Source organism: Rhipicephalus microplus, unplaced genomic scaffold (assembly GCF_043290135.1).
Source record: "Rhipicephalus microplus isolate Deutch F79 unplaced genomic scaffold, USDA_Rmic scaffold_951, whole genome shotgun sequence".
Lineage (NCBI taxonomy): Eukaryota > Metazoa > Arthropoda > Arachnida > Ixodida > Ixodidae > Rhipicephalus > Rhipicephalus microplus.
In genome coordinates this window covers 5,001-17,500 of record NW_027465502.1, presented here as the reverse complement: position 1 = coordinate 17,500, position 12,500 = coordinate 5,001, and the positions used below count along the sequence as shown (strand labels likewise).

At 60.6% G+C, this 12,500-nt stretch overlaps 3 non-coding genes across 3 annotated transcripts in view; all 3 read right to left on the bottom strand.

The window, feature by feature from the left end:
• LOC142795923 (large subunit ribosomal RNA) overlaps window positions 1-206 on the bottom strand; it is a 3,958-nt gene extending 3,752 nt beyond the window's left edge. Inside the window, exon 1 of the ribosomal RNA XR_012893417.1 lies at window positions 1-206. This exon is cut by the window's left edge and continues 3,752 nt beyond it. This is a non-coding gene — a ribosomal RNA (large subunit ribosomal RNA).
• A 1,154-nt stretch (window positions 207-1,360) lies between these two features.
• LOC142795921 (5.8S ribosomal RNA) lies at window positions 1,361-1,513 on the bottom strand. The gene has a single exon (XR_012893415.1). It is a non-coding gene; the product is annotated as a 5.8S ribosomal RNA (ribosomal RNA).
• Window positions 1,514-3,232: 1,719 nt separating this feature from the next.
• Window positions 3,233-5,047, bottom strand: LOC142795922 (small subunit ribosomal RNA). The gene has a single exon (XR_012893416.1). It is a non-coding gene; the product is annotated as a small subunit ribosomal RNA (ribosomal RNA).
• Window positions 5,048-12,500: the final 7,453 nt, after the last annotated feature.

Below are 12,500 nucleotides of genomic sequence, written 5' to 3'. Positions count from 1 at the left end.
TGTCAGGGGGACTTGCACCGTCGCAAACACCCGAGAACGTCGCCTCCCATACACCACATTTCCCGACCGCCTGCAAGGACGGGGGATTCGGTGCTGGGCTCGGTCCCGTTTCGCTCGCAGCTACTCGGGGAATCCCTGTTGGTTTCTTTTCCTCCGCTTAGTGATATGCTTAAATTCAGCGGGTTGTCTCGCCTGATCTGAGGTCGACAGCGGATACATTCGCTTCCATCAACTTCCTGCACGACCGCGTGCGCTCGCCCTACCAAGTGCGCCCGCAACCCTGTACAGGGCCACTTCTTCACAAGGCTGGCAATCGGCTTCCCCGCTGCACGCGTGCGGCGCACAACCGGTGTGACGTGGAAGTGACGGGACACGTTCGTAAACCCATCGCGAACCGAGTACGACGCCCTACCAAGTGCGCCCGCAACCCTGTACAGGGTCACATCTTCACAAGGCTGGCAAGCGGCATTCCGCTGCGCGCGTGCGTCGTCCGAGCAGTTGCGTGATAAACGACCGTGTCGAAAGCCCAAACACCGCCGAGGCCAGTCGCCGCCGCCGCAAGGGCAGCCACGCAGCCTGGCGAGAGGCATCGTCTCGTGTAGCGTCGCCCCCGCCCCAACTGGAGTGGCCCAGTTTTTTGAACGGGACGGGAACTGCGAAGCACTTAGACCGACGGCGGACTACGACGAGAACGCCTTAAGCTTCGCCAACGTTTCGCCAACTCGTGCGGGAGACTTTTTCCGCTTCGCGGCAAGTCGTCGCGCCGTGCTCTCCGCATCAACCGCGTACGCAGCGAACCGCAAACGTCGGGCGCAGCCTCCTCACCTCCCTGCGCTTTGCGCGCGAACGTTCCCTGTTCGCGCGGCAAAGCCTGGAGGAGGCACGGCCCCGCAGCGTGTTCGAGCGCCCGGTCTACGGGACACCCTGCTTACTTCGAGGGCAACAAGCGCAACGCAAGGCTGCGATCTCGCGCACTTTGCGCACGGCTGGAGAAGCTTTGCTGGCCGGCTTTCGCTCCTCGTGTTTACCGTGCGTTAAAGTTGCGCGTCCGTGGCTCTCGCAGCTCTTGCGCGCCCGGTCGCAGAGAGGAGTACGCAACCTCGACCGCACTTTCCCTGCAGGCTTCCTTCCGACTCGAAGTCCTGCGGCGGTCTCAACGAGGTGCCACATCCTCAATGCAGTCGGTCGCCCCCGTTTCGGTTGGGCTCTGGCACGACGGTCGCCACCGTCTCGCCCTTGAGTGGCCGCTGTTGGCGCTCGCTGTGAGGTGTTCAGCGTGCTGTCCGTGTTGCCGACGCGGTCAAAACGAGTCGACGGCTCACGTTCCCTTGTGCGCCGAAGGCTCTCTTGATATGTGATCCGACCCTCAGACAGACGAAGCCAAGGGAAGACCCAAGGCCGCAATGTGCGTTCAAAGAATCAGTGCTCAGTGTGTCCTGCAATTCACACCAAGTCTCGCAGCTGGCTGCGTTCTTCATCGACCCGAGAACCGAGTGATCCACCGCTTAGAGTCGTGAAAAAGTGTTTGTTCAATTCCGTACAGTCAAAACCAAACGTTTCTGGCACTCGGCCAAACAGTGGCCAAGAAGGGCGCTTTTCAGCGCACGCTTGGACTCCAAAACTCTGCCGCGCCTTTTTCGGCTGCCGCAAATCGAGCAAACGGTGTGTTTCGGACGGCGTTTCGCTTCCGCTACTTGCGAGTGCTTTCGTGGTCCACCCCTCTATAAATACTCGGGAGGCGTCGAAGCCGGTTCTCCAAGCCGGACCCGTAGGTATCGTTGTGTGCTCGCTCTCATTGGCCCGCCTAACCAGAAAATGCCTGCGGTACACCCATTTGGATAAGAGTGCACGCAGATGCGGGCCTCGACGGCTACACATTTCCTCGGGCGGCCGCCTCCCGGCCTCCGTGGAGCGCGGGATGCACGGTCCCATCGACAAGCCTCTCCCGTTTTTACCGTGGCGTCGCGGTTCACCACGGCGGGCGGGTCGGTCTCCTCCGCATAAAAAGGGGGACCCCCGCTTTTTGTTCCACGAAATCGCACAAGCTTTTTTCGCATCCACGGTTTGCCACCGCACACCAAAATGCCGATCCGGCTGCCTACTTTAGCCAACAGGTGGAGCCAGGCGCGCCGTACTTGCGCGGCACTTCCCACGTCCACCGAAGTCGGTGCCAAGGACCACTTTCGGCGCCGGAGCCGCGTACGAGCCTACTCGAGGCGGAAGAACGAAGCCAGCAAGGGCCTGGCCGCAAGTGCGTTCAATTGTCGGGACGTCCAAGTCCCTCGTTCTTCCGTGCTTCCTCTTTCGGCAAGTCGTTGCGGCACCTTCCCAAAGCGCGCAGACCCGCTAATCGCGACGAGCGCGACGTGGCCGTGCCGCCTTTCCCTCGGCAGCAAGCAAAACGCCTGGCAACGTCGACGCTCCCCTAACCGCGATCTCGCACCGTGTTTCGTGTGGCGAATTCAAAAGCCGGCCGGCGCTGCTGCAACCATTACGGTCGGTACGCATACGCCGCGGAGGGCGGGACGGTCATCGGAGCGTGCGGTTCCTCCATCGAGTACTGCGCACCTCGGCCGTCGCATCGCCGTGCCATGACCGGCCGCGCGTCAACGCGAACCGGTGCCAGCGAGATCCCTCGCCTGCAAGAACCGACCGGCAGCCTCCGTCACCCGAGGACGCGGAGGCGCTTGCCGCGGACGGCGGGACGGTATGCACTGGTGCACAGCGGACCCGTCACATCGCCAGTTCCTTGACCGACCGCCGACGCTTGTGCCGTTCCTCTCGTACTTGGCAGTCGCCGCGCGATTGTCGGGTCTCGTTCTTGCACGCTCGAACGGTCGGGAGGGCACTCGGCTGGCGTTTCGGGAACGCGCAGCCTCGCCTTCTACCGACGTAACCACGACTCGCCGTTCGCGCTCCGCCGCTCCTGTTTACAGTACTAGGCGGTCCCGCAGCGGTCGGGTCGCGCATTTCGAGCGCTTCGAGCCACGGTGCAGTGGCGGGTCGAAAGCCGACCTATGAGTGCGTTGCGCCGTTTGTACCCGCGTCCGCCACCTGGCCGACCGTCCAAGGTCGCGGTGTTGGCGTCCGCTGGGCGCAACAATTTGTCACGGGGTGCCGCTCCACATTCAGGCAGCCCCGTGGGGAAAAGCCGACCCCGCGTCCAAACGGGGTCAGCGGCAGAAAGTGTCGGGCGCAGACGCAGCTGAGGCGCTCACCCTTCACAATCCGTTAATGATCCTTCCGCATGTTCACCTACGGAAACCTTGTTACGACTTTTACTTCCTCTAAATGATCAAGTTTGGTCATCTTTCCAACAGACCGGCGCAACCGAAAGGCCGCGCCGGACATCGGTCCGAAGACCTCACTAAATCATTCAATCGGTAGTAGCGACGGGCGGTGTGTACAAAGGGCAGGGACGTAATCAACGCGAGCTTATGACTCGCGCTTACTGGGAATTCCTCGTTCAAGGGGAACAATTGCAAGCCCCTATCCCAATCACGAAAGAAGTTCCACGGGTTACCCAGTCTTTTCAGACAGGGATAAAGACACGCTGCTTCCTTCAGTGTAGCGCGCGTGCGGCCCCGGACATCTAAGGGCATCACAGACCTGTTATTGCTCTGTTTCGTGCGGCTAGGAGCCGCTTGTCCCTCTAAGAAGGTTGTAAGGTGCTGGGAACCCCGCACCTATTTAATAGGCTAGAGTCTCGTTCGTTATCGGAATTAACCAGACAAATCGCTCCACCAACTAAGAACGGCCATGCACCACCATCCACCGAATCAAGAAAGAGCTCTCAATCTGTCAATCCTCCCAGTGTCCGGGCCGGGTAAGTTTTCCCGTGTTGAGTCAAATTAAGCCGCAGGCTCCACTCCTGGTGGTGCCCTTCCGTCAATTCCTTTAAGTTTCAGCTTTGCAACCATACTTCCCCCGGAACCCAAATACTTTGGTTTCCCGGAAGCTGCCCGCCGAGTCATTTGAGTAACTCAGGCGGATCGCTGGTTGGCATCGTTTATGGTCAGAACTAGGGCGGTATCTGATCGCCTTCGAACCTCTGACTTTCGTTCTTGATCAATGAAAACATTCTTGGCAAATGCTTTCGCAGTAGTTCGTCTTGCGACGGTCCAAGAATTTCACCTCTAGCGCCGCAATACGAATGCCCCCGTCCGTCCCTCTTAATCATTACCTCGTATTCCAAAAACCAACAGAACAGAAACGAGGTCTTGTTCTATTATTCCATGCAAGTTTATTCAGGCGACTCGCCTGCGTTGAGCACTCTAATTTTTTCAAAGTAAAAGCACCGGCCATCTCGAGGCACACAATGAAGTGCACCAAGAAAGAACCGGCATGATGTTCAGTCCGAGCCGTCGCATCGGGTAGATGCACTACTCGTCTGGAACTGAGATCCAACTACGAGCTTTTTAACCGCAGCAGCTTTAGTATACGCTATTGGAGCTGGAATTACCGCGGCTGCTGGCACCAGACTTGCCCTCCAATTGATCCTCGTTAAAGGATTTAGAGTGTACTCATTTCAATTACGGGGCCTCAAAAGAGTCCCGTATTGTTATTTTTCGTCACTACCTCCCCGTGCCGGGAGTGGGTAATTTGCGCGCCTGCTGCCTTCCTTGGATGTGGTAGCCGTTTCTCAGGCTCCCTCTCCGGAATCGAACCCTGATTCTCCGTTACCCGTAACAACCATGGTAAGCAAGTAACCTACCATCGAAAGTTGATAAGGCAGACACTTGAAAGAAACGTCGCCGGCTCGTGGCCATGCGATCAGCACAAAGTTATCCAGAGTCACCACACAATACGGGCCGAAACCCGATCGATCTTGGTCTAATAAAAGCACCCGTTACCCAAAGGGCTCCAGGCTCACTGCATGTATTAGCTCTAGAATTGCCACAGTTATCCAAGTAGGAAGAAACGATCTAAGGAACCATAACTGATTTAATGAGCCATTCGCGGTTTCGCCTTATTTCGGCATGTACTTAGACATGCATGGCTTAATCTTTGAGACAAGCATATGATTACTGGCAGGATCAACCAGGTAATCGTTCGACTGCGCGTCCGTCCTCGCCCTCGGCGGGCCGGACGCAGTCTGTGTGCGGCGGAGGCCACCTTCAGGCGCCCCAACACGCTTATTTTGCACTCCGAGATGACGGCGTTCGAGCTCGCTACGGCACAACCTTCCCGAAAGACGAGTGGGAGCCGTGCGGCAAGAAGCACGTTCATGCTCGCTCTTTTTCGTTGCATCGACTCGGTCGCGCCGTGCGGGTTGCCCAAGCCCGCTGCACTGTCGGTGGACCGGCCGGAACTAGCAACGGAGCCGAGACTGCAAAGCCGCCAGACGACGGGTCACGCCCGCGTCTTCGGCGCTTTCGCATCTGAATCGCCCGAGGACGACACGGAACACACCTCGATATCGTGGTAAAACGGCACCGTCCGACAACCAGCCCCTAACGCATCAAGCGGATGAGGCTGCAGACGACTGCCGTGGATTCCCCTGGAGCAGACCCGAGGACACGCTTGACGAGGCCGAAGCCCGCCGCATATCAGACACCCGGTCGCTTTCGCGTACGCCGCTCACGAGAACCCCCACATAATAGCAGCGATAAGTACCCAGACCTCCTTGGGCCCTAATACGAGCGTACTCGAGAAAATTTCACCGCGGGTGTGCCCCGAAACGTGTGGCATGTTGAGCGTGCCACAAGTCTACGTCGCTCTCAAACCCGCCGAGGTCGTAGAATTTGCGACCCTACTCACGAAATTCCCACCGAGGATACGGCCGCAAACGTACCGCACCTTGGGTAGGCCACGAGTTTGTGCAACACTACGCTGACGGCACAGCACCGAGGTCGTGCGCGCACGCACGGGAAAATTCCGCCGCGGTTTCTGCCGAAAACGTGAGGCACCACGACTCTCCGCAAGTTCGCGTCGACTGCGAAAGACCGAAGTCGTGAACGACGTGTCCGCTACTCGCCGCCGACACGCTGGACACCAAACGTACAACGACTCGACGGCGTCGTAGAGGCCCACGACGCGGTTTTCCTTAACGACGTCTCGGCGTGGCACCGACAGGTTAGAACGGCCGACCAACGTTCCCTGTCCGCCGTTCGGCTCAGTCGAAGGGCTCGGCGACTTCGGCAACGCTGCGAAGCCGCACGGTGACGCACGCCATGTCCCCATTTTTTTTTTTCTTTCTGCGTCTGCCGGGGTGCCCCTATAATAGCAGCGATAAGCACCCAGACCGCCGTGGGTCGCTCGCCCCGGCTGACGTGGTTTTTCGTACTCCTGCGGCGGTCGCCGTCAAGCACGTCCAAATACGCTACTTTCGTGGGCGCATTCACGCTCTTTCGCTTCGCCGGAGTGCCAGCACTCACTCTGCCAAAAACGGCGAACATCCGAGCGGCGGTTCCCACTTTTGCGTCGGCGTCGCAAACCCCGCCCCGGCAGACGAGGTTTGCCGTACTCGTGCGACGGTGGCCGGCGGGCACGTCGAAAGACGCCGATATCGTGCGCGAATTGGCGCACCTTGGCTTCACCGGAGTGCCGCCACTGACTCCTCCAAAAACGGCGAAGATCCGAGCGGCGCTTCCCACTTTCGCATCGGCGTCCCGAACTCCGCCCCGGCTGACGCGGTTTACCGTACTCGTGCGACGGTCGCCGGCGAGCACGTGGAAAGACGCCGATATCGTGCCCGAATCGGCTCCGTTCGGCTTCGCCGGAGTGCCAGCACTGGCTCGGCGAAAGACGACGAACATCCGAGCGACGGTTCTCACTATTGCGTACGCGTCGCAAACCCCGCCCCGGCAGACGCACTTTGCCGTACTCGTGCGACGGTCGCCGGCGAGCACGTAGAAAGACGCCGATATCGTGCCGGAATCGGCCCCGTTTGGCTTCGCCGGAGTGCCAGCACTCACTCGGCCACAAACGGCGAACATCCGAGCGGCGGTTCCCACTTAGCCGTCGGCGTCCCGAACTCCGCCCCGGCAGACGCGGTTGCCGAGCTCGTGCGACTAGCGACCGCGAAGCCGTCTCGCGACGCCGCTTTCGTGCGCGGCTCCCACTGCGACCTGGGTCACCCGAGGTCGACGAGCAAAAAAGAATGTCGAAAAAAATTTTTTTTTTTTTTGCGTCTGCCGGGGTGCCCCTATAATAGCAGCGATAAGCACCCAGACCGCCATGGGTCGCTCGCCCCGGCTGACGTGGTTTTTCGTTTTCCTGCGGTGGTCGTCGTCAAGCACGTCCAAACACGCCACTTTCGTGGGCGCATTCGCGCTCTTTCGCTTCGCCGGAGTGCCAGCACTCACTCTGCCAAAAACGGCGAACATCCGAGCGGCGGTTCCCACTTTTGCGTCGGCGTCGCAAACCCCGCCCCGGCAGACGAGGTTTGCCGTACTCGTGCGACGGTGGCCGGCGGGCACGTCGAAAGACGCCGATATCGTGCGCGAATTGGCGCACCTTGGCTTCACCGGAGTGCCGCCACTGACTCCTCCAAAAACGGCGAAGATCCGAGCGGCGCTTCCCACTTTCGCATCGGCGTCCCGAACTCCGCCCCGGCTGACGCGGTTTACCGTACTCGTGCGACGGTCGCCGGCGAGCACGTGGAAAGACGCCGATATCGTGCCCGAATCGGCTCCGTTCGGCTTCGCCGGATTGCCAGCACTGGCTCGGCGAAAGACGACGAACATCCGAGCGACGGTTCTCACTATTGCGTACGCGTCGCAAACCCCGCCCCGGCAGACGCACTTTGCCGTACTCGTGCGACGGTCGCCGGCGAGCACGTAGAAAGACGCCGATATCGTGCCGGAATCGGCCCCGTTTGGCTTCGCCGGAGTGCCAGCACTCACTCGGCCACAAACGGCGAACATCCGAGCGGCGGTTCCCACTTAGCCGTCGGCGTCCCGAACTCCGCCCCGGCAGACGCGGTTGCCGAGCTCGTGCGACTAGCGACCGCGAAGCCGTCTCGCGACGCCGCTTTCGTGCGCGGCTCCCACTGCGACCTGGGTCACCCGAGGTCGACGAGCAAAAAAGAATGTCGAAAAAAATTTTTTTTTTTTTTTGCGTCTGCCGGGGTGCCCCTATAATAGCAGCGATAAGCACCCAGACCGCCATGGGTCGCTCGCCCCGGCTGACGTGGTTTTTCGTTTTCCTGCGGTGGTCGTCGTCAAGCACGTCCAAACACGCCACTTTCGTGGGCGCATTCGCGCTCTTTCGCTTCGCCGGAGTGCCAGCACTCACTCTGCCAAAAACGGCGAACATCCTAGTGGCGGTTCCCACTTTTGCGTCGGCGTCGCCAACCCCGCCCCGGCATACGCGGTTTGCCGTACTCGTGCGGCGGTGGCCGGCGGGCACGTCGAAAGACACCGATATCGTGCGCGAGTCGATGCTTCTTGGTCTCGCAGGAGGGCCGCCACTCACTCCTGCAAAAACGGCGAAGATCCGAGCGGCGCTTCCCACTTTTTCGTCGGCGTCGCAAACCTCGCCCCGGCAGACGCGCTTTGCCGTACTCGTGCGACGGTCGCCGGCGAGCACGTCGAAATACGCCGATATCGTGCCCGAATCGGCCCCGTTTCGCTTCGCCGGAGTGCCAGCACTCGCTCGGCCAAAGACGACGAACATCCGAGCGACGGTTCCCACTATTGCGTACGCGTCGCGAACCCCGCCCCGGCAGACGCGGTTTGCCGTACTCGTGCGGCGGTGGCCGGCGGGCACGTCGAAAGACGCCGATATCGTGCACGAATTGGCGCTCCTTGGCTTCACCGGAGTGCCAGCACTCACTCGGCCAAAAACGGCGAACATCCGAGCAGCGGTACCCACTTAGCCGTCGGCATCCCGAACTCCGCGCCGGCTGACGCGGTTGCCGAGCTCGTGCGACTAGCGACCGCGAACGCGTCTCGCGACGCCGCTTTCGTGCGCGGCTCCCATTGCGACCTGGGTTACCCGAGCTCGACCAGCAAAAAAGAAGGTCGAAAATTTTTTTTTTTTTTTCTGCGTCTGCCGGGGTGCCCCTATAATAGCAGCGATAAGCACCCAGACCGCCGTGTGTCGCTCGCCCCGGCTGACGTGGTTTTTCGTACTCCTGCAGCGGTCGCCGTCACGCACGTCCAAATACGCCACTTTCGTGGGCGCATTCGCGCTCTTTCGCGTCGCCGGAGTGCCAGCACTCACTCTGCCAAAAACGGCCAACATCCGAGCGGCGGTTCCCACTTTTGCGTCGGCGTCGTAAACCCCGCCCCGGCAGACGCGGTTTGCCCTACTCGTGCGACGGTCGCCGGCGAGCGCGTCGAAAGACGCCGATATCGTGCGCTAATTGGCGCTCCCTGGCTTCTCCGGAGTGCCGCCACTCACTCCTCCAAAAACGGCGAAGATCCGAGCGGCGTTCTCCACTTTCGCATCGGCGTCCCGAACTCCGCCCGGGCTGACGCGGTTTACCGTACTCGTGCGACGGTCGCCGGCGGGCACGTCGAAAGACGCCGATATCGTGCCGTAATCGGCCCCGTTTGGCTTCGCCCGTGTGCCAGCACTCACTCGGCCAAAAACGGCGAACATCCGAGCAGCGTTTCCCACTTTCGCATCGGCGTCCCGAAGCCCGCCCCGGCAGACGCGGTTTGCCCTACTCGAGCGACGGTCGCCGGCGATCACGTCGAAAGGCGCCGAATTCGTGCACGAATCGATGCTTCTTGGTCTCGCAGGAGGGCCGCCACTCACTCCTGCAAAAACGGCGAAGATCCGAGTTGCGCTTCCCACTTTTTCGTCGGCGTCCCGAACTACGCCCCGGCTGACGCGGTTTACCGTACTCGTGCGACGGTCGCCGGCGGGCACTTCAAAATACGCCGATTTCGTGGGCGCATTCACGCTGTTTCGCTTCCCCGGAGTGCCAACACTCACTCTGCCGAAAGCGGCGATCATCCGAGCGGCGGTTCCCACTTTTGCGTCGGCTTCGCAAACGGCGCCCCGGCAGACGCGCTCGTGCGACGTACTCGTGCGACGGTCGCCGGCGAGCACGTCGAAAGACGCCGATATCGTGCTCGAATCGACCCCGTTTCGCTTCGCCGGAGTGCTGCCAGTCACGGCGCAGAAAACGGCGAACAAGTGTTTTTTTTTTTTTTTTTCCTAGAATTTGTGTTATAGAAGGCACATTTGATATCGGACGATAATTTTCAACTTTATCACGCGCACCGATTTTCGTGTAGAGGTTTGCAAGTTTATGGGAATTTCTCCACTTGGAATAATGCGATTTAGTAGTACTACGAGAACTTCATGGATGTACTCAAGGGTACGGGGCAAGTCAGTTACGTCAACACCTGCAGATTTTTTACACTTCAAACTGAAAATTGTTGGTTGTGAGTCCTCGTGTGATATTAAAGGCCGATTCGCTAACACATAGAACAAAGAAAGAAAGGAAGAAAAAACGCCCGCGCTCGCTCAAGAAACCTGGGTTCGCAACAAGTGGCAACAACAAGCAACCGAGCGAGTGCGCCAAAACCCGTGGCGGCCGAACAAACGCGAAGTCCCAACCGCGTCAGCCGGGGCGGCACGGGACAGGAAAAATCACTTCAGCCGGGGCGGCGGGGCACCGAATAAACCTCGTCACCTCGTCGCAGGATAAAAGAGGAAACAAAAAGTCTAAACAGCGTCTGCTGGAGCGAATGCGTAATAAAACAACAACAACAACAAAAAAAAAAAACACCCGCGCTCAAGAAGTCTGCAATCACCACAAAAGGCGACTGTGACCGAGCAGCGTCAGCCGGGGCCGTGCGGAAACGGAAAAACCGCGACTACCGGGGCGTCGAGGCACCGAAAAATCCACTTCAGCCGCGGCGAAAAAAAAAAACAAAAAGAAAGACGGAGGGGGGGGGGGGAACCACGTCTGCCGGGGCGAAGGAAAAAAAAAAAACGCGTCTGCCGGGGCGAGCCCGGGTGCGGCACCACCGGGAAAACTGTGGCAAACAGACATGGCGATCGAGTGAGTGGGCCGCCAGCCAGGCTCAGCCAAAAAGTGCAAAGTCCGAACTGCGTCAGCCGGGGCGGCAAAAACCACGTCAGCCGGGGCGGCGCAAAAAACCGCGTCTGCCGGGGCGGCACGAAACCGCGTCAGCCGGGGCGGCGCGAAAACTGCGTCAGCCGGGGCGAAAGAAAAAAAAAAAAAAAACGCGTCTGCCGGGGCGAGCCCGGGTGCGGCACCACCGGGAAAACTGTGGCAAACAGACATGGCGATCGAGTGAGTGGGCCGCCAGCCAGGCACAGCCGAAAAGTGCAAAGTCCGAACCGTGTCAGCCGGGGCGGCAAAAAACCGCGTCAGCCGGGGCGGCGCAAAAAACCGCGTCTGCCGGGGCGGCACGAAACCGCGTCTGCCGGGGCGGCGCGAAAACTGCGTCAGCCGGGGCGAGCCCGGGTGCGGCACCACCGGGAAAACTGTGGCAAACAGACATGGCGATCGAGTGAGTGGGCCGCCAGCCAGGCTCAGCCAAAAAGTGCCAAGTCCGAACTGCGTCAGCCGGGGCGGCAAAAAACCGCGTCAGCCGGGGCGGCGCAAAAAACCGCGTCTGCCGGGGCGGCGCGAAAACCGCGTCTGCCGGGGCGGCGCGAAAACTGCGTCAGCCGGGGCGAAAGAAAAAAAAAAAACGCGTCTGCCGGGGCGAGCCCGGGTGCGGCACCACCGGGAAAACTGTGGCAAACAGACATGGCGATCGAGTGAGTGGGCCGCCAGCAAGGCTCAGCCAAAAAGTGCTAAGTCCGAACTGCGTCAGCTGGGGCGGCAAAAAACCGCGTCTGCCGGGGCGGCACGAAACCGCGTCAGCCGGGGCGGCGCGAAAACCGCGTCTGCCGGGGCGGCACGAAACCGCGTCAGCCGGGGCGGCGCGAAAACTGCGTCAGCCGGGGCGAGCCCGGGTGCGGCACCACCGGGAAAACTGTGGCAAACAGACATGGCGATCGAGTGAGTGGGCCGCCAGCCAGGCACAGCCGAAAAGTGCTAAGTCCGAACTGCGTCAGCCGGGGCGGCAAAAACCGCGTCAGCCGGGGCGGCGCGAAAACCGCGTCTGCCGGGGCGGCACGAAACCGCGTCAGCCGGGGCGGCGCGAAAACTGCGTCAGCCGGGGCGAGCCCGGGTGCGGCACCACCGGGAAAACTGTGGCTAACAGACATGGCGATCGAGTGAGTGGGCCACCAGCCAGGCTCAGCCAAAAAGTGCTAAGTCCGAACTGCGTCAGCCGGGGCGGCAAAAACCGCGTCAGCCGGGGCGGCGCAAAAAACCGCGTCTGCCGGGGCGGCACGAAACCGCGTCAGCCGGGGCGGCGCGAAAACTGCGTCAGCCGGGGCGAAAGAAAAAAAAAAAAACGCGTCTGCCGGGGCGAGCCCGGGTGCGGCACCACCGGGAAAACTGTGGCAAACAGACATGGCGATCGAGTGAGTGGGCCGCCAGCCAGGCACAGCCGAAAAGTGCCAAGTCCGAACTGCGTCAGCCGGGGCGGCAAAAAACCGCGTCAGCCGGGGCGGCG